General features: G+C 36.2%; 1 pseudogene; it reads right to left on the reverse strand.

Moving 5' to 3' along the window:
* Positions 1–875: 875 nt before the first annotated feature.
* Positions 876–22,581, reverse strand: LOC100027545 (sulfotransferase 1A1-like; annotated as a pseudogene).
* Between the last annotated feature and the right edge of the window lie 419 nt (positions 22,582–23,000).

Consider the following 23,000-nt stretch of genomic DNA (forward strand, 5'->3'; position numbering starts at 1 on the left):
TTAAATTCTGAAGACAAAGAAGAGCAACAGTTCTAAAAAGGTAGAAGAAAGGAAGTTAGTTGTCTAAAGAGAACAATGTGAATGCAGAAGAAACTAAACTATTTGAGACGTTTAAAAGGTATGTGTGAAAGATAGAAGGAGGGCATAGGAAGAATGGCAAAAACAATGTCCAGAGGCAGCTAAGTGGCTTAGTGGATATAGAACTGGCCCTGAAGACAGAAGGTCCTAGGTTCAAATTTGACCTCAGATATTTCCTAGCTTTGTCACCCTGGGCAAGTCACTAAACCTCAATTGCCTAGTCCATACCATTCTTTGGTCTTAGAAGCAACACTAAGGATTGAGTACAAGATCAAAGTTAAGGAATGTTAAACCTCCAAATAAGCTAAGAACAATAAAGGATTTGGGGTTTTTTATAGCTATATTTGGAGAAAGAATACTCAAAGAATGGATATATATAATATATATATACATATATATATGTATATATATATATATAAAATACTGCTTCAGGTAGATGGAGATAGAGAGATGGCCAGCCTCATTTTTGTTCAGTTTTATCCACTAAAGAGAATGATCTCTGGGCTGAAAAGGACAAAGTTAAAGTGGCTAATTGAGAATTGCTACATAAGGCAAGCAAAAAGAGTAATAAGTAATAAGAGATTATCTAGTTATTTAGAATAAATTGTTTTATTTTTTAATCTCAGCCTAAAATAGGCAATGATCAAAGCAGAATAACACTGAGAGTGGGTCAGATTTGTTTTCCTATGAGAATATAGGGGAGCTAGTTTTGCATGCAGAAAAAGATGACTAGAAAACTGGAAAAATTGGGTATCAGTATAGAAGTATGGGCTGATGACCCTCCTCCTTGTTGCCATTCAGAGCTCAGTATGAAAATAAAGGTCTGAGTCAGTCATCTTCTTTTCAGAGTCAGCATTAAATCTCTCATTTTAAGCTACAGCGAAAATGTAGCTCTAGTCTCCAATAGTATCCTTCCTCATGAAGGGAGAGATGGAGTGGTCCATGAGTTCAGTGGGGATAGTGGTATAGTTAGTCATGGGGTTCTCTCTCATCTTCTAGAAAAATGTCTGTTGGACAATTAGTTCTAGGATATCCTCTGGCAGTGCTTGTCCCCAAAACTCTATAATCTTCTGAATTTCCCTCTTGTGATCCTTTTTCATGTCTTCAAAGAAGAGGTAGAGAATGGGATGCCACTGGGTCAACTACCACCATTCTGATATGTGCTGAAACCAAGAGCCATATGATACTTGCCCAGCCATAATTTCTCCAGGAACTCCTCACAGGTCTCAGGCTCAGGGTGTACCTTTGCCATCTTATTGAAATTGAAATAGGAGGCTGCCACATCTTTGGCATTTCTTGCCACATGGATGATCTTAACTTTCTGATGCACCAAAGTCTGTGGGACCAGTGCCAGAGGCAAATGTGTCTTGAGTAGAGGTGGTGCAGGTATTCCCTTTAGAGACTCCATGCCTGAGGGCACCCCTGGAGCCTTGAATTCAAGAAATAGCACTCAGATGAAGACTGGGGCCCTTTGGCATTTCTTTTGGTTATCCTTCTGATAAATCAGACCTAGGATCTCACTCACCCATTTTGTTCCAGATTTGGGATAGGTACTGATGAGGACATCATCTGGACATGCCTGAAAATTCTTCAGCAGTTCAAGAGTTTCAGCAAAGTACTTGATGAATAGAAAACCTTTCACAGATACCAGAAGTGGCCAGGAGGCATCTTGGATCAGCTCCAAAGTAAGTTTTCCAGGATCTGCAGATGTGCTGGTAGTGAAAGCAGTGTGTGGAGAGAAGACCCAGTGATTCAGCCTGCAAGGTTCTGTGGGTCTAGTGTGAGCAGGGTAGGAGTAGCTAAAAGGTATCTAATTATTCTTGATGAATTCGGGTAGTCTAAAAAAGATGAACTGCATTCTTGCACTTAGAAGATATGACTTCTGAGTCACTGTCTGTGATCTTGAAAGGTCATGGTAAGGAGAGATAACATAGGACTGAGAAACTGCAAGTATGCTGATTATTTTAAAAGGGGAGAGAACAGAGTCTACTAATTATAGAAGAATAAGCTTGATTTTGTTTATCCATGGGAAAATTCTAGAGTCTATTATCACAGAGTCATTTAGGGAGAAGCTATAAAAGTAAGGGGTAATTACAAAAATCTGGAATGGTTTCGTCAAGAAAAGATCATGCTTGATTAACCTTATTTCCTTTTTGATAAGATTATCAAAATTCATCATGCTATTTTTAGGGAAAAGATAGAGACATGGGTTAGATGATATCAACAGATTGATCTCTTGATGGATTGAGCACCAGATGAATAGCCAGATTCAAAAAGTAGCCTTTGTTTAATGTCAACTTAGAAGTTTGTGCCTCAGGGATGTGACTGGTCTTTGCTATTTAATATTTTAATTAACAACTTTGATAAAGACACAGATAGTATCCTTTTCAAATCTGCTGATATAAATTAGCTAATGCACTGAAAGAGAACAAAAATTAAAAAAACAAAATTGATAGACCAGAATTCTGAACTAAATAGAGATAAATGAGAAGTCCTATACTTGGTTCAAAAAATCAACTTCACACATATAAGATTTGAGGGAAGAATAAACTGATAGCAGTTTAGCTAAAAATACATCTGAGGGATTCAATAAACTGCTACCTTAATTTTAGTTAACAATGTTTTGGCTGCCAAGAAAGCTAATATGGTATGATTTTTAGATTGTACTAGGAAAGGTATAGTATTCAAAATTAAAAAGTATGATTGTTCCCTTGTACTTTGATCATACCACAAACCACATCTCGGATATTATGTTTATGGATGCCACATTTTAGGGCAGATCCTTTACAACAGAGGGCAACCAGAATACTGAAGTTTCTTGAATCCATGCCATATGAAGACTGACTTAAAAAACTGAAGATGCTTAGTCTGGATAAGAAACAACTTAGAGAGAATACTTCAAATATTCTTCAAGTATTTACCAGACTACAAGTCACAGAGGGATTTCATATGTTCTGTTTGGCCCCAGAAAGGACTAGGAACAATGAGTCAAGGTTGCAAAGAAGCAAATTTAGTTTCCACTTAAGAAAAACCTTCCTAAGGGTTAGAACTAAACAGGAGTGAAATGTATGGCCTCAGGATATAATGAGTAACCTATCGCTAGAGCTTTTCAAGCAAAGATCAGACAATTTATTGTCAAATATGTTTTAGATGGGACTCTTTCAGATAGGAATTGGGAAAGGTAGTCATTGAAGTCCCTTTCAATTGAAATTTTAACAAAGTTAAGAGCCAGACAAGCTAGAAATAACTGAGATGGGATGATAGCTGAATGACTTAGAAAGATCAAGGAAAGGCTTTTTCTATGATTATAGACAATGTGTCATGTTTATGTGCAGTGAATGGAAAGATTAATAATGTATACAAAAGAAGGAATGACTTCTAGAGAAGGAAGCAGGAAGAAATGGGACTTGGGAATAAGGTAAGGATTAATTTTCCTGAGTATTAAGGAAGTCTATAGATTTCTATGATCAGAGAGAATGAGGAAGGAAAGGGTGATAATATCCCTCACACCTTTGCCTCTTACTACTATTTTTCTCTATTTACTACTACTCATCTCTCTCTATACACAAGGATGACTGTTCTTTCTCCCTCAGCCTTAGGGATCATGTAAGAACAAAGGTCAGTAAGCCACACAACAAGATAGAAGGGCACAAGATCAATTTGCTTACAAAAAGCATTGGTTGACTCTTATTTCTTCTGCTGCCTTTGACAACCATTACCATGAGTTTTGGTCTTCATGGCTTCCTTGTGGTGGACTGGACCATACCATCAGTGGAACTTCTCAGAGAAGTCACGTGGGTGTGGGTAGTGTGGATATTTCTCTCTCTTTTATTCTTGGAGATCTGTGAGGGTAGGAGGGAGGAGTTTTAAAAGATATCTTGTGCTACCTCCATTTTCCCTTTGTTCTATAAGCTATATTATAACACTACGCAAATTTTTTTGAATCTATGGTTGAGGGGAGATATGACTAATTAAGGAGAACACAAGATAGGGATTTATTAGCTGTATACATATCACAGATTTCACACAAATATTTTAAATACTATTCCATTTTGTACTCTAAATTAATTTGTGGCCCTCCTATGGCCTTCCTTGAGAAAGAAACTAGGTGCAAGGTGAGAGTGCTCTGTTGGATTATAGGGATACTGCAGTCTTTTATAAGACTATCCCAATCATTTCCCAGAAAGACTTTCCTAAGATCATTACACTTGTGCCTTAAACAGAATGCTACATAGTAGGTAATTTAATATTCTCCTCAGAGTAATTAAAGAAATAATATACTATCTTATGACCGGCTTAAGGAACTAGTGCCACACAACTCAAAGGTACTTGGCAAAAGGTTTACAAGGGTTAGAAGGAGGAATGTGCTGGTGATTTAATAAACAGATCACTGAAAAAAAATGTGTGTAACATTTTAAAGTTTAATCTGAATTATTATTATTTTCCACCATTTTCTTGTCTATTCAATCAATAACACAAAATTTAACAATTAATTCCCATGAGTCAGTTTGAATTGGCTCCAGAACACCCCTGGACAAGTATCACACTGAAAGAATAGGAGCACTGAAAGAGAGGATCTGAAAGAATATATTATGTATGAGCAATAATTTCATTGAAAATATTTGTTATTATTCAATGTTTTGGAGACCTTCCTACAATACTTTTAATATCTTTAAATAGCAATTTAATACTTAAACTACCTACCTAATGTTTTCCTTATGCTTGCTGCTGAATAAAGTTTGCTGGCTTACATATCTTTTATTAACCAATAAAGTAATTTCCCCAATATTTGTAATTTCTAGTGATCCTACTACTCAGAGCCACTAATTGTTCAAAATAATTATAAAACAATTTGAGTATCTTTCTCAAAGTATGAGTTAATTTCTTATATTCTCACTGAAAGCAAGTCAAGTAAGATATAATTGTGGGGAACAACTAAGAACAAAGGAGTACCTTTGCCTTTAAAATATTGCCAATTGGCAACTTTATATCTTTTTTCTTTTGCTCAGCCCTGAAAATGAATGCTATTCAAATAATTTTTTCAGTATTTCTTAGAGCTAGGGGATCAACTTAGAGGGTAGAAAAAGCGATTTTTCAGAGGCTCTTTGGATTTGAAGATAAATCCTTCCCCTTCTTCAAAATACACTTGGAAATATGGAGCTTTCAATATCTATATTGCCAAAACAGTAACTGCCTGTATAGAGGAGTATGCTATATGGGAATGTTTTTGTTTGTTGTAATGAAAAATGATGAGACAATAATGGACTTGGAGTCATAAGACCTGGATCCTAGTCTTAGCTTCTATACTTTTTAACTGTGTAATCTTCACTTAATGTCACAATCTTAGTTTCCTTGTCTGGAAAAAGGCAATAACACTTGCATATAACAAACTTTCTCTTGATACTCATAACTCTAATCATTCTATATATCACCTTAGTGAATTCTTCATCCTGGGACCTGGAGGCAGGTTCAAATCTAGCCTCAGATATTTACTAGTAGTATGATCTGCCTCAGTTTCCTCAATTGTAAAATGATCATCATAATAGCATGAGATGTTTTTAAATCCCCAAGTACAGAGGCTGACATACTGAGAGCATTTAATAGATGCCAATTTCCTTCCTTCTCTTCCTTCTTCCTTCTCTTTTTCCCTTCCATCCTTCCCTTTCCCTACTACTAAATGCAAGTGCTCTCCACAGATCAATCCTTGGTTCTCTTATTTTCTCTCTCTACACTTTCTATATTAATAATATTATTCTTTTTCATGGTTCAATTGCCACAACCAAATAACTATCTCCATGCTTTATATATATATATATATATATTAGCTCCCACCCTCAGAGGTTGTCATGAAGGAGTCACTTTTCAAAATATAGATATTATAAAAATATGAATTGTAGTTTGTAAATATTTTTCAGTATTATCAATGCACTGGATTTATCCTTCTTACCTAAATGCTCCCAATCCTCAGATACCAACTCCAAATGTTCCTCTGGCATAGAGATTTCTGGAGAGGCTTTAATGGAGAAATTACCATCATCATCAATTTTGTCACCTGTTCCTGGGATGAGAGCAGAAATTTTCAAGTATTCACATCCATAAATATATTCTTAAAAACATGTTATGATAACTGTATTTCAATATTGAAATTGTACAAATTGATTTCCTTTGTAATTGTGTGTATTTTATGTATTAATTATTCCTAGACATAGGTCCATAGCCTTCACAAGATTTCTAACAAGGTACATGACAAAAAAAAAATCTTAAGAACCTCTAGTTTTGAGGTTAAAAAAAAAATCAACCCACAAGACAGAATTTTGTATTTCATTAAAACACATTGCATAAATATTCTTGAAAGTCAGTTGATCAAGAATTAGCCTAGAAGTAGTTTCATTCCTTCTACCTCAGCTGTTATCTGCAAAGAGTCCTAAATGAGTAAATATCAATAGTGACAAGAAAATGAAAATTAAAAGATCTAGTCCACCAGAAAATACTTTCAGAAAAATAACTAATGATCATCCCACAGACTGGTTGCCCCTTGAACTTAGAGTCCTCCATTAAGTATTCTTTTTTTAATGCTTACTTTCCATCTTAGAATTAATACTGTATATTGGTTCCAAGGCAAGAGTGGTAATAACTGGGCAATGAAGTTTAAGTGACTTGCTCAGGTTCATAAACCTAGGAAATGTCTAAAGCCACATTTGAACCCAGGACCCCCTGTCTCTAGGCATGGCTCTCAATCCATTGAGCCACCTACCTGCCCTCTCCACTAATTACTTTTACTCACCTAAATATGAGGCAGCTACTAGCTTAGGAATCCCAGGGAAGCCATGTTCTTAGTCCTGGATTTCCAGAATTAGTTTTCCCCTCCCCCAGAGCTAGGCATCCAAACTCCTCAGAGTAGACTGGGGTCTCATCATTCTAAGTATTTTTGTCTCTGTCTTTCCTTCTCCAGCAACCCCCTGCTTCCATCCTGTGTTTGTCCCACATGGTGGCTAATCATGAATCCTGGAGGGGAACAAAAAAAAAAAAGGAAGAGGCAGTGTTTATGTTGGGTTTGTTTTTTAATCTTATACATTGTCTAAGAGGAACTGAGAAGGTACAGAGAACATAAATGGACAAAAGAGATTAAGGACTAAAGGGCATGATCAAAAGAATGAATCTTAGATTTACAGTTGGAAGGGATTTCAGAGATCATCTAGTCCAGCACCCTCATTTTATGGATATCAAAACTGACTCCCAGAGACTTTTTCAAGATTATGGAGGGAGTACACATTTAGAGTCAGATTTAGAACCCAAGTCCTCTGTCTTCAGAGCCAAAATGCTCTTTTCACTACCCTTTCAGAAAATGCAAATGAATAGTTCATTAGGAAAATAAATCTCATGTCCTTTATTATTAAAAATGGAATAAAGAGCATTAAGGAATGAATGTTATAGATCAGGGGTTCTCCACAGGAATGGGTTCACTGAAAGCCTCCCTCACCTTTAAGTAGATCCCTCTGACAAGGAGCCCCTTGTCATCCCTAACCCTCACTCTCACTCTGTCACAGGCTTGCTGAAATCAGGGCAAGCAGGCATGAAAGCATTGCTGTGGGGACCAATATGAATTGAGAGTACAGTAAGCCAGTGATACTGATTGAAAGGAGAAGGTTCAGTAAAAGCTATGGAAATACATTTTGGAAATTATGAAACATTTTAGATTGGTGTCTATGCTACATACATGCATTTTGTGCATGTGGGGTGTGTATGTGTATGTGTGTGGGGGGGCATCACTACTTTAAATTTCCACCCTTTGATTAGCCTTGCCACTTTCTATCCAGGGGATGCTTATCTCACCTGACATAACAATCTTCCTAAATGGTTGCAGAAGCATGATGAATTGAGAAGATTTGAGGACACTGAGTGACTGCATCTGGACTCCAGGAAGGAGCAGACATTTCTGCTTCTTGTCTTCATAGCATACCTGTTCTTGATGGCATCTTTTACTCCTACTTTTCCTCACAGTTACTTTTGCTTATATTTCTCCATTCCTCTTTGTATGATAGCCATTTTTAATTCTTCACAGCTTGTATTCCAAATTTTTTTCAAATAGATATACCAGTAAAATGTTTATGCTAAATATATATACAAAAAACTACAAAGTATCCTGAAAGACCCAAAAGTTCACATTGAAATAGACAGATTGGTAGACAGATAGATAGAGAGACAGACAGAGAGATAAAGAGACAGAGAGACAGAGAGACAGACAGGCAGGCAGACAGGCAGGCAGGCAAGTAGGCAGGCAGGCAGGTAGATAGGTAGGTAGGTAGGTAGGTAGGTAGGTAGGTAGGTAGGTAGGTAGGTAGGTTGGTTGGTTGGTAGGTAGGTAGGTAGGTAGGTAGGTAGGTAGGTAGGTAGGTTGGTAGGTAGGTAGGTAGGTAGGTAGATTTCTTTGTTTCCATATGGAGCTTTGAGTCATTCAGAGTACTTTGCAGTTTCCTAAAGGCAATCCAACTCTCTCATCTTTTCCTGTTCAAATTGAGATACAATTTATTGCATGTCCCAAAAAATAATACTAAAGAGTGAACTTTGTAATTTCCCTATCAGATGCATATTGTAATCTGGATAGTCTTCATCCATTTCACCTTTCCTCTGGGCAAGGTCAGGACAAACTCTTTTTTAATGAGTACAAATATCTTTCCAGAAGACCTGAAATGTTTGGGGATGATACAACCATAACATCATTTGAAAACAGTAATATCCTGAGTGTTTTACCAAGATAGTCTAGATTTGACTTCTGACCCTAGTTACCTGTGTGAATTCATGCAAGTCACTTAACTCCCCAATTCTAGATCTCAGTTTCTTCAATTGCTTTTTAAAGAGGTGGGAGAATGTTTAAACTAAGATAGCTTTACAAGAACCTTTTAGATATAGTCAATGATCAACAGGGAATCTTTGAACAAGTTTAACACTGCCAATGTTCTCCTCCATCACTATGGAAAGTATTTCCAGTGTTCATATAACTCCTTGTTTTATCCCTCATCTGATTTTTATAATCGAGTCCTAGAAAAGGATCATTACTTTTGCTATGTCTTTCAAGACATTGAATAATTTTGATACGTGGATAGAAGATAGCATTAGAAAAGTCTTGAATATGTCATTATGCTCAATGGGGTGCAGTAATCAACAAATGGGCAAAATGGGATTTTATATTCTCTACATTTGTCAGTAAGTTGAAAAAATGGTAAATATATGGCCTATTGTTGAATAGTCCTTTCTGGACTATTCTATATAGATGACACTCATAAAACCTTTATTTTATGGGAAACTGCTGGGTAGTTCGGTGCATTGAGAGCCAGGCCCAGAGACAGGAGGTCCTAGGTTCAAATTTTACTTCAGACACTTCCTAGCGGTGTGACCCTGGACAAGTCACTTAACCCCCATTGCCTAGCCCTTACCACTCTTCTGCCTTGGGACCAATACAGAGTATTGATTCTAAGACAGAAGGTAAGGATTTGAAAGAAAAAACTTTTATGTAAGTAAGGGTAGATATGAATTGGTAGTAAATGTTTCCTTGAACACTTTTTTAGAGTATTAAAAGATCTAAAGCTTTTTATGCCTTTTCTATCTTTCACCTCCTTCAAATACCTTACATAGCAATCCTTTAACACATTCCCCACTGTGTTTCCTCTACCATGAATTTCCTCTACATATACTTGATCTAATTCAGATGCTTTTCTGGTCTTTGTTCTCTTTAGTGACACAAGGATGGTTCCATCACCTTTGATAGTTAAAAAAAGTTTATTATAGTAATATATAGAAATATTTTTTATTTTTCTTTTGTTTATTGTCTTTCCATTTTGTCATTAAGTGCTATTAATTAGATCCCTTGTCAAGAATTCTTTTTTAAAAACAAACCTTTTCCTTCCATCATAAAATCAACACCGTATTTTGGTTCCAAGGCAGAAGAGTGATAAAGGTAGGGCAGTGGAGGCTAAGTGGTTTTCCCAGGGACACATAGCTAGAGAATATCTCAGACCAGATTTGAACTGAAGACTCTCCATCTCTAGGTCTGGCTTTCAATCCTCTGAATCTCTACTACTCTTCATTTATGAGATGATACAGTTTATAATCATCTATTTATTCTTTTTAATATTTTACAAATTAATTAATATTCTAATCCTAAAGTCTTTGGCCATTATATGTTTTTAATATTATTTGAGGCTTAATAATATTATAATCCCTTTGGTTAATAAAACATCCTTCTCCCTACATAGAATAGTATATCGATTCATCAGAATATGCATTGTGAGGTGTCCTCTCTATACTGGGATATTTTACTTGATATTTTTGTTACATCTAAGAGTCCAGTGTGTGGCAGAGTGAGAAATGACTGTCAAATAAAGATAAAGGGCATTAATAGAATGCATTTCTCTTAAAGGTTGAGGGGTAATTGATGGACAGCCCCTGTGCTCAATCAAGATGTTAAGTCAAGAGAACACACAAATGATCTCCATTAGCACAGTGAGAAAAGAAGCCATTTGACTGAAACTCACACAAAGATCTTTCTCAGAAATGTCTGCTCCCTCCTGGAGTCCAGATGCAGTCACTCAGTGTCCTCAAAGCTCAGTTCATCATGCTTGTGCAACCATTAAGGAGAATTACTATATCAGGAGAGATAAGCATCCCCTGGATAGAAAGTGACATGGGTAATCAAATGCTGGAATGTTGCAGTAGTGAAACCCCAGACATAGTTATGGGAAGTATACACATAGAGAGCACAAAATGCATGTATGTCACATAGACATCAATCTAAAATATTTTATAATGTCCACAATGCAAAACTTATACTAAATCATCTCCTTTCAACCAGTATCACCAGCTTACTGCGCTGCCAAGTCATGTGGGGTCAGGCAGCTATGGTTTTCTTTAATTATTGAAGATGCCTGGTTGCCCTGATTTCAACAAACCTGTGATACAGAATGCAAGACCACTCAACTCTTCTTCATTCTTCCCTCACTGATATGAGAGCAAGTATTCAAGGCATCAGTCTGGGGTTGAAAATCATCTGCCTCTGGAGCAACAATGAACAGATTTCTTTTGAATGTCGTAGACATTATTTTACAAATAATTCTGTGAAGTGTTTTTTTCTGAGGGTGGTTGGTTGTTTTTTGGAAGGTAACTTGATAGGGAAAGAGTTGGGCATCCCCAACTGGGCAATATCTCAAAATACTCCAATGTGGTTTTGCATTGACAAGTGTTGAATCAAGTGAAACCTGCTCACTTCTCCACTCTAGATAGTTTAGAATTTTGATACTTTATCATATCAGCTGATTAGATGCAAGGTCACTTGGATCTCTCTGAGCTTCCTCAACAGAACTTTTTTCTTTTTACTTTGAATATTTGGGCCATATAGATATCAAAAACTCATTTTGATTCTTTTTATTTTGTTTTATTATTTTCTCCAAACAAGTGAGTTTAAAAGCAAACCCAAAGTTGAATGCCAGATGGCTCGGGATTACTTTTCTGTGTACTGGAATGCTAAATTCTATATGGATTGCAAGCCCTTCTCTGCAGCTGTAGGCTGCTTATATGCTTGTGAAAGGTACTGTTTCTCTGTGTGTGTCCAATCTGAACCTTATATTATTCCATTTTCTACATATGGATTTATGATCAAGAAAGAAAGCAATGCCTTTCTCATATTAAGGGGGGAATCTAAATTCTTTGTCCATGGATGCCTATAGAGCCTCTTTGTTTCTGCTGTTTTTCACTGTCATTGATATGACTTTTGCTGTTAGATTCAAATCTTGTACATATTACATTGAAAGTTTTTTAAAGGCTTACCATTAATTCATTTTAACTGCCTAATGGGTCCCAGGCACTATGCTAGGCACAGAGGAAACAAAGACAAAAAGAAAACAAGTCTTACTTTCAAGGAGCATACTTTGTCTGGGGGTAGGTGAGGGAGAAAAGAAAAGAACATATACATTAATAAGTAAGCACAAAATATATGCAAATTAACTTGAGGCTGAGAGGACACTAGCAACATGTATGGACAAAGTATCTAGGAAAGGTTCTGCTGATCCAAAAAAGGTATAAAGAAGTGATTTCCATTCTTTATTGGTCATATCTCTTTGCTGTGAGGGAATGATCCTAATAGCTGCACTTGAGCCAAGAGCTGGAGAAAGTTAGAGTTAGAAATGAAATGAGGGTTAGAGTCTAAGAGGCAGAGATAAGGAGGGAGAGCATTCCAAGCCTAGACAGAGAGGAAAAATGGAATTGTGGATATGAGGGGAAAGAGTGTGGCCAATTGACTAGACCATAGAATGAGTATAGAGGAGTAATGTGTGGAGTTAAGCTGCAAAGATGGATTGGTAGTTGATTGTGGAGGGTGTCAGATGCCAAAGAGAGGGATCTATATTTTATTCTGAAGGAAATAAGGACTCTCTAGAGCTTCTTATAGAGGAGAGTGACAGAAGAGCTTTATTGATATCATTTTGGCAATTGTTTGGAGGGAAAAAGGGAATGACTGAATGAAAGGAGATCCATTAAAAGTCTCATGAAGTAGTCCAGAGACATAATGTGGGAGAACTGAATTCCAATGGTAAGTGAAGATAAAGGAATAGATGGCAAAAGGTATAGAGGCAGTATTGACCAAACTTACAAGGGGATATATCATACATTGGTTTGCCAGCCAAAGATTTATACCCTATGTTTTTCCATATGTATAAAGACCAATTTACAATGGAGAAAGCATAGTAAGAGTCCAAAAAAAAAATGTTAGCTTTCTTTTTCCTTTAGCTAACTCTAAGGCCGTAAGGAGAGCCTTGAGCTTGGCACCTTGGGCGCTTAACATGACTTGGCAATGATGCATGCCAAAGTGTTCTGTCATTGTCAACTACAACTGCCCCTGTGATTTTTCTCCCATTGTGAGTACAGGAGGACCCATCTGTGTATAACTCTATTTCTGGATCGATAAGAGATGTGTCTTTAAGGTGTTCATTTGGTTTGTGCATCATTTCTACTACTTGATCACAATCATGTAATTCTTTTCCACCTATTGGCAAATCAGGAATCAGAGTCACTGGGTTCAATGGTGCACATCTATGAATTGTGATGTTATCATTGCCTAACAGAATGACTTCATACTGGGATATTCTTGCATCGGTGAATGAATGCATATTCTGTGACCATAGCAGTTTTTATATTGAGTGTGCAGAATACACATGCAATTTCCATGCCAGTACTATATCATATGATTTCTTGACCATCAGTGCCGTAGCTATTATGCTCCTGAGGCAATGCACCATTCCCTGTGTGACAGAATTGAGGATAAAACTGTAAAATGCAATAGCCCTTAAATTCAGCCCAAAATACTGTGCTAGCATTCCAGAAGTGATGCCTTTAGCTTCATAGACATACAAGTGGAATTCTTTTTTATAATCTGGCATTCCCAAAGCTGAAGCTGATAGAATATATCCTTTCAACTGTGACAAAGCATGTAGATGCTCTTTGTTCAATTGTAAGGGTTCTTTAAATACCATTCATACAGTAAGAGTGAAACCAAGATTAGTTTGAGTTCCATAGGGTAACATACAACACAAAACCTAGTGATAATAAAGACTAGACTTGGCTATAAAGAGAAAAATATATTCTGACAAAAGAAACCATTCTCTGGCAAATACTGACACAGATCTACATCATTTCAATGGCTATAATACAAACTATAACCTACCTTAAAAACATTTATAGATGTGTACTTCCTAAAACTACAGCACAGATCATATTAGTGGATACCAATTTGGAGACAAGATACTTGGAGAACTCCACCCTTTTTTAACTCAATCAGTCAGAAACTTGTAAATTCTTTTAGGAGTTCACACAAGCATTCACACCCTCAGAAACTGTTCAGTCGGGAAACTGTGAATCTTTTTGATGACAAATTGACCTTCAGAAGGTAAGAAGTTGATCCCACAGACACTATCCCCTGGGTAGTGCTAGATAATTTGGAAACTGTGGTTGGCTCCTGTGAAGAGTGGAGGAGACAAGAAGTCACCAAAAATTGTCCTGGATCATTGTATCCCTGATAATAACTAAATGTGAGACATGAATTAAAGGCACTTTATGAAGGACTGTTGTGTTCTAGGATTTAGGACTAGAAAGCACCTTGTTCTTATTTCAGTCATATCCAACTCTTCATGACCTTAATTGGGGTTTTCTTGGCAAAGATATTGGAGTGGTTTGCCATTTTCTTCTCTAGCTCATTTTACAGATGAGGGACTGAGGCAATAGGGTTAGGTCTAAGTGATTTATTCAGGGTCACATAGCTAGATGTATCTAACTAAGGCCAGATTTGAATTCATAAAGATGAGTTTTCCTGAATTAGTGATTATCTATTTGACATGTCTTATTTTTGTGCCTAGTGCTATGAAAGTGACAAAGTAATATATTATTCCTGTTGTCAAGAAGCCTATAGTCTAGCTAAAAAGACAAACCAAGAACACAGAAAAAGTTAATCCAAAGCAGTTCATGGAAAGTGGCAGGTAAAAGGTGTGGACAATGAGCGCTCTCAGGGTTCAGAGAAGGGAAGACTGCTTGAAGGTTGTGATAATCAGGCATGGGAGCTTTCCAGCTTAAGCTTGAGAAGTGGATAGGATTTCATCTAGGTGGAAGAGAACTGGATTTGGAATCAGAGGATCTGGGTTCAAAATTTAGCTCTGCCTCCTGTTCTTTATGTTATCATGGACAAGTCATAAACTCTCAGAGGTTCTGCTTCCTCATTTGTAAAATGAAAGAATTAGATTAGATGGCCTAGAAGACTAGGCTTCTTCCAGCTCTGGATCTAAGGGCTTGTGACTGGTAGAAAGTAGAAAGAGCAAACAAGAAGAAGAGATGGCAGTAGAAGTGGACACCTGCCAAGTAGTTTCAGGATGGTAAGTAGGTCAAATGTTCATGGAAAAAGTAGCATATGCACTTATTGATGCCCAATGAGCATTTATTATTAACCCATGTGCATTTATTGATGCCCAAGTGCAGGTTATTATTTTAAGTTTAGCTAAATAAAAAAGAAGACTGCAAAGAAGTGGAAGATAGAGTAGATATGTTTAGAAATAGAAGATGCTCTGGGGAGGGCAAAAAATATCACAAACTATCATGATACAGCAGGCTTGATTTAGGGATTCCTGGGTACCCAGGAGACAGAATATCAGGTGCCTAAATTGTAAGAGTGAGAAGAAAGAGAGAAAAAGGAGGCTGAGTGAAAACCAAGCTTCAGAATATTGCCTTGGACCCTGCCCTCCAGGAACCAATTTCATTGCATGGTTTAAGCAACAGAGCAACCAAATAAAGCTCCTTCTGCCAGCTGTATGGATCCAGCTGCTGTCACAGCTATTGTAGTTATAGGGGACTCAATCACACAGTTACTTTCTTCACCACACACAGAGTCTTTGTTAGCACCCTGCCACCTCCATTTCTATATAGAAACCAAAGCCCCCCTCACACAGGAACACCAGAAAGCTAACCTAAGTTTGAAGAACTCTGGATGTTAGCATCCATCTGAAACCATGACAACAAATATACACATGTATGTTTCTTTTTCTAGGCCAACCAAAGGAGCCATTCTTTCAAAACAAAAAGTCACTGAATTAAATAGTAAGACAAAAATAAAAGATAAATAAGGTCACCCCATACATACACACATTCTCCCAGGAGTACCACATCATTGGTGAGAAAAGGACACTTGGAGAGAGGACACATATTATGTACCTGCAAATGCAATACTCTAACCAAGCCCCATCTACTCCTGTCATGTGGTATGGTATATATTTTCAATGAATTTTTAGCTGTTTTGTGATATAGATTTCCACCTATGGCAGTTCGCATTTTTAGTCTCTCCTTTTAAACTATTTTCCCTATTGCTGCTCCAGTCTCAGTATGAATCCTCCTCTGAGTTATGGTCAGAATTTCCCTTTTAACTCCTATCGCACCCCTGGTTCAGGAGTTTGGATCACTTCAAATAATCATGGGACTCCATTTGGTGAAACTGCAAAAGTGCTAAGTAGAATGCTGATAAGGAATAGGTTAGACTAATGAGGCTTTGTCCTACCTCCCACTAATAAACACAATGGCTGTTTAGCCTGAATCCATTAATTATTTTTATTGATATCTTCTGTTTCTTACATTGTCATAAGTATCCCTTCTCTTACACACAGAAAAAAATAATGCCATTTGAATAAAAGGGAAGACATTGAGTGGGAAAAAATCTTTGCATCAAATTTCTTTTGTAAAGGTTTCATATCTAAGATATTTAATCTCACTCTCTTTTTATAGAGTCATGCATATGTATGCACATATATACCTGTATATACACAAGTATATGCATATACATATGCACTTATATGCATACATTTTATATGCTTAATAACTATTCCCCAACACATAAGCAATTTAGAATTATGCAGATAAAATGACTAAAATGTCCATAATCTTTGAACCAGAGACTCTAGTATTTGCCTTCTGCCCCAAGAAAGCTATTGGAAAAAAGTCTTCATGTACACCAAAATATTTTTAGGAGTTCTTTTTTGTGATAGCAAAGAACTGGAAACAAAGTAGGTGTGGATCAAGGGGAGATGGGCTCAATAAATTGTAGTATATGGATATAATGGAATATTACTATGCTCTGTATATAATGAATATAAAGAAGTATAGAAAGATCTACATAAACTGACATGGAGTAAAACAAGCAAGGCAGTGCTTAGCATAATGGATGGGATATAGTACTTAATAAATTTAATTGATTGAAGAAAATATTCACAATTTATTAAAATGTAAAAAGAAAGAACAACCATCCATTAAAAATCTCAAAAATAAATGTATCAAAATTATAAAGAATGAGTAGGACTTGAATGAAGAGATATGAGAACATCTCTCCCAAAACATCCCTTTGTGGAAATAAGTTTCATAGATATTACACATTGTATATATTTTTGAAGTTTTTTAATGTATTGATTAGTTGTGTTGATTTTTTCCTCTTCTTTTTCTTTTCCTCTTTTCTTTAAAAGTTATTTATTGGGAGCAGCTAGAATGCTCACTAGATTGGGAGCCAGGCATAGAGATGGGAGATCCTAGGTTCAAATCTGCCCTCAGACACTTCCTAGCTGTGTGGTCCTGGGCAAGTCACTTAACGCTCCTCCCTTATTGCCTAGCACTTACTGCTCTTCTGCCTTGGAACCAATCCATGGTATTGATTCTAAGTTGGAAGGTAAAGGTTTTTAATAAATAAAAATATTTTTTATGTGAAAGGACCCTCTAGGAAGAGTGGGAAAAGGGTTATTGGAGATAATTGTGATAATGTAAACATCAGAAGACATAAATAAAAAATTACTTTTAAAAATATTCAATAAAAAGCATAATTGACTTGCTTACATTCTAATATAGAGAGCTGATACAAGGTCTCCTCTAAAACCTATCATCATCAAGTGTCACGGAAACTATTTAATTATTCAAGACCTGTAGTGATTTTATGTCTTAATCATCTTAAGAAAAGAATGAAAAGAAAAGGGAAGAGGAATATACTGGGATGAGGCAAGACAAAGGAAAAGAAGATTAGGGGAAGTTCTCTCACTATAATTAGGGTATACAGTAGACCTCTATAGTATGTATACAAACAAGGAAGGGGTGAGAGGAACAGCTAATACTTCAATCTCTGAATTAGTTTAAACAGGAATCATGCACACCCACAGAGTTGGTTACAGAAAGACATTTCATTCAATAAGAACAAGGGGGTCCAGGAAATTAGAAGTATATGTTAAGGGAGGTATTAGGCCTAAGCAAACCAGATTTAAAGGATGTACAAAAGAAAAATTCATATCTCTTTTGAGGTGGCATGTAATGGAAATTTGAGGGGGTACCCATAAATTGGGGAATGGATGACCAAATTATGATATATAAACCTAATGGAATACTATTGTGCTGTAAGAAATTATAAAGGGGATGTTTTCAGAGAAATATTGAAAGATCTGCATGATCTAATGCTAAGAGAAGTGAACAGAAAAGGAAACAATGTGTCCATGACAGCACTATGATAAAGGCAAATAATCACAAATTAGGAACTCTTCTCAATGTTGTTGTTGTTGAATCATTTCAGTCATCTCTATTTGTGACCCAATTTGTTGTTATCTTGACACAGAGGGTGGCTGGGTTTGCCATTTCCTTCTCTAGCTCATTTTACAGATGAGGAAACTGAGGAAAACAGGCTTAAGTGACTTTCCCAGAGTCAAATAGCTAGTAAGTATCTGCAGCCAAATTTGAATTGAGAAATATGAGTCTTCCAGACCACAAGCCTGACACTATCCATTGCTTCACTTCACTGCCCCATCTCAGGGCTATGACCAACTACAATTCCAGATTACTATTGATGAAATATGCTACTGTAAAGATTAAATTTAACTCTTCCCTGATTGTGAAAATGAAATTAATTAACTCTCTCCTGATCTGATTGTGAAGATTAAATTAACTCAAGCCCATTTTTAGATTTAATCACCAAAGGTGTAAACATTTGGGTGGGAGAGGTCTATGATTTACATGTGCGATAGAGGGTAAGGAATCAGAATCAACTAATCCTAAGCAAAACTTTTGACTGTGATTTGTCCACATAAGAAGTGGAGGAAGACACAGGAAGTGATGCAAAAGAAAATGTCTTTAAAAAGGAGTTACAACTTCCTGTGTGTGGTCATACTTCTTCTGGAGTTATGAATTCGAGTTGGAGGCTGGTGAAGAATCTGCTGACTGGACCTAAGACCATGTATATGGTGATACTGTCCTTGAATCTTACCCCTTAGGACTGACATGTGGTGAGTGAAAAAAGGCAGACTCCTTTCCTGGATTTTCTGAGGATACTAGCCTCAGGAGAGACTTATCTTCTTGAGAGAAGCTCCCTGCATCCCCAGGTCCTCGGCTCTGGTTAAGGACTAAACTCCCCTGCCTGTTTTTGAGCCAGGGGTCAGAGCAAAATACTTAGTGCATAGGCTATATATCTTACCCTATCCTCTCTCTGATTTTCTAATTTTACTCTTTCTATATTTTGTAAATAAATTGTAAATAAATCTCTTTGGAATTAATTAAATTCCTGGCAACCTTATTTTTAAATAATCCAGCCCAACCTTTTTATAATTAGCCCCTTTCCCCCCTTACACTACCAATATCCTAATATAGAAGTGAGGGACTCAGGATTCAAAATAAGGCAAAAAAAATTTTTTTTGGACATGGTCAATATGGAAATTTGTTTTGACTGATTATGCACATTTGTAACAACATTTTTTTCCTTTGGTTCTCAAACTGAAGGGGAGGGCATGAAAGCAGATTTTTGCTCATTAAAAAAAGCAAATATTTTTAAAATAACAACAGAAAGAGTTTAAAGAGGGAAGGCCTTTCTGATTTGTACTATGTTGGGTTATTACAGGCTTGAGTATAGGATGCAGCAAAGCAAAGGAACATAGAAGAAAAAAAAAACTGAAATAGTTCATTCTAGGATTCTCCATAGACCTTGAAGACCTAAATTACCTAATCATCTAATTCTAATTCAAGAGAATTTTATGTAGAGAAACAAGTAGAGAATTCTAAAGTAATAATTTTTCTCTCTCTAGATTTTAAGATTCTTAATCAAAATGCTGGAACATGGGGGAAGAGAGAAAAGAGAAAAGGTATATAATTTATTTATCCTCTTTCCACCTCTGTCTTCTGATTGGCAGGTTCCCATATGAGACTATTTCCTGAAAAGATCAAGTTCTTCAGGCTCACTTTTCTCCTAGCTCCCCATTCCTGATTTACTAGATTTCTCTATCCTCTTTCTAGGTCCTTTTTAAAAGGTTTCTTCCCTATTTGAATGGAAACTCCTTGAAGGTAGGAATTGTCTTTTATACTTGTATTTGTATTCTCCATGCTTAGGACAGTTCCTACCATGTAGTAAGTGCTTAATGCTCTATCTATATATCTATCAATCAATCATTCAGATAGATGTATATTTAATATCTGAATAAATGTATCTCTAATGTATATATACATAATGTATGTGCATATATATTCTAGAAAGATATTAGTATTCTCCAAAGGACAGATCATAAAGTGGAGAGAGCTCTGAACTGAGAGGAAAGAAAACCTGGGTTCAAAACTCACATTCAGCACTTACTATCTTCCATCTCGCCCTAGCTAAAATTTCACCTTCTACTGGAAGGTGATCCCATTTAATGCTAATACCTTACCCCTCAAATTAGTTTAGTTATTTGTATGTTGCTCCCCCAAAAAATTAGGCTGTCAGCTTCTTGAGAACAGAGATTCTCTTTTGCCTTTCTTTGAATCCCAAGTACTTAACAGAATGCCTGGCACATAGTAGGTGGTTAATAAATGCTTCCTAGCTAGCTGTGTGATTCTGAGTCAGTTATTTCACTTCTCTAAGCTTCAGTTTCCTCATTTGTAAAATGGGGATAATAGTAGCATCTCTTGTACCTCCCCAAGCCATTATGAGGATCAAATAAGATTCTTTCTTTAAAACACATAATAGGGGCAGCTAGGTGACTCAGTGGATAGAAGACAAGGGCTAGAGATGGGAGGTCCTGAGTTCAAATTTGACCTCAGATGCTTCTAGCTTTGTGACTCTGAGCAAGTCATTTAACCTCCATTGCCTAGCCTTTACCACTCTTCTGCCTTGGAATAGATACTTAGTATTGATTCTAAGACAGAAAGTAAGCATTTAAATTAAAATAAAATAAAGCATATTATAAACTTCAAAACATTCTATAAATTTCAGCTGTTCTAACTACTTTGGGAAGAATAGAATATTCACGAAGTTAAATACACTTTAAAAAGAGGATCTAAGAAAATCTAACTCTTGTAAGTTCTGAAGATGCTTACCATTGATGTTGTGGTCCCAAGATTGTAATTTGTACCACTCTCTACAGGGATCATTCTCTAGTGCCATTAAAGAAGATCCCTCTGTATCATTCAATTTATATAGGACTATCCCTAAGTGTGTATTTATGAACATAGTCAGAATGTGTGTTTGATACATAAACAAATGTATATATGCACAAACGCACATATATGTAAACATAGAAACAGATACGTGTATATGACAGCACTTCTTGTCAAAATTGGGGGGGAGGATCACTGTATTCTCCTCCCCTCAGAAATAGTCTCTTAAAATAATGAAATACAATATTATTTTAAAATAATAAAATGTAATATAATAAAAAGAGAAGACATAAAATGCAATACTCCCAAGAATTTATGTATTTGTAAATAAATTCACTTAAGATCAGCAGAATTCTATATTTTTATCAATTTGACAAAAATTAAAGGTTGAAAATTAAGAGAAATTATTTTCATCTTCCAAACATTTTAAATGCTATTTTAATCTCCCAGCACTTTCAAAATAGCCCCAAGAGTGAGCAATACAATATTTACAAAAATTGTCTGAATATATAAGAACCAAGAAATCCATCAAGTTGTTCATCTCAATGTGGCTTGTTTTAATATAGGTATCTACAAATATGAATCTGTATTTATGCAAATTTTATGTGTATAAAATCGTGGTGTATGATTGTGATGGTATACTACTGTGCCACAAGAAATGATAAAAAACAACCTGGAAAGAACTATATGAGATCATAAATAGTGAAATGAATAGAACTGGGAGAACATTATACACAGCCACAGAACACATATTGGAAGAATAAACTGAGCATGTTACCTCCAGAAAGTGAACAGAAAGATAAAACATGAAAACATGTATATGATCATGTTGGCTTCCCTGACAATTATCCTACATAATGTGAGAAGGGTAGGAAGGGATTGGGATACTTGTGCATGGGATCTATTATGTATGAAGAAAAGTAAGTTAAAAGTATAGATTTGTGTTTTATTTATGTAATATCTTCTTTTTCTTTATATGTGGAAATGTGTGTTTTGTTTGGATTTGTAAACATTTGAAATAATATAATAAAATACTAGACAAAACTTCTAAAAATAATTAAATCTTAAAAAGGAACTAATGGCAAAATAAATAAATAAATATATGTATCTAGCAGTTTGTGAGAGTAATTCCAATCCAAAATTCCAAAAGACTTCACAATGGCACGTAGCTTCTGTCCATCTTTCTCTGTTTATCTGTCTTTTTGACATCCATGCATTTTAGGGTTTGTGCACTTTGCAAACCCATACAAACACACACACACACACACACACACACACACACACACACACACACACACACACACACACGATATGCTAGTTTAAATGCCATTAGGAACCAAACAGCAAACTAAACCCTCATGAAAAGATGGTAGCCAACTTACTTTAAGGTAAAAAGAAGTTCCCTCCTATAAACTTCTCCCCTTCCTCAGACACCTACAAAAAGGTACCAGGTGACTTACCACACAAGTGTAGCTGGTCTTTGTCTCCAAATATCAACAGTATCACTACCACAGCTAGATAAATATCACATGACATGAAGGATAACAAACATTCTGCCATCGTATGAGATAGATCTGGGTTTACAAAGATTAAGGAAGGCAACACTGTGAAACTCGGGCAAACAAAGAGCCTCAAGATGTTACTTCCTCCCAATAGTGCTGGAAATCAATGGGAAGCTGCAGAGGAGCTGGTTCTGTGTGTAGAGAGCCTTATAAAAATAACTAAGAGACAATAAAAGTTTGAATATTTGCATTTCATTAAATGTCTACAGTCAGGGTCCAGTCTCTAGTAAGAGAGAGGCAGCAAGGTGGCATAATGGATAGGTTGTGGAGCCCAGAGTCAGAAACATGTTTCTGAGTTTAAAATCTGGTCTCAGACACTTACTTGCAGTGTGAATCTAAGTGAGTCACTTAACTTTATTTGCCTCAGTTTCCTCAACTGAAAAATGTGCTGAGGAAGGAAAAGGAAGTGGAAAATTA

The sequence above is a fragment of the Monodelphis domestica genome, chromosome 2 (genome assembly GCF_027887165.1).
Source record: "Monodelphis domestica isolate mMonDom1 chromosome 2, mMonDom1.pri, whole genome shotgun sequence".
Taxonomy (NCBI): domain Eukaryota; kingdom Metazoa; phylum Chordata; class Mammalia; order Didelphimorphia; family Didelphidae; genus Monodelphis; species Monodelphis domestica.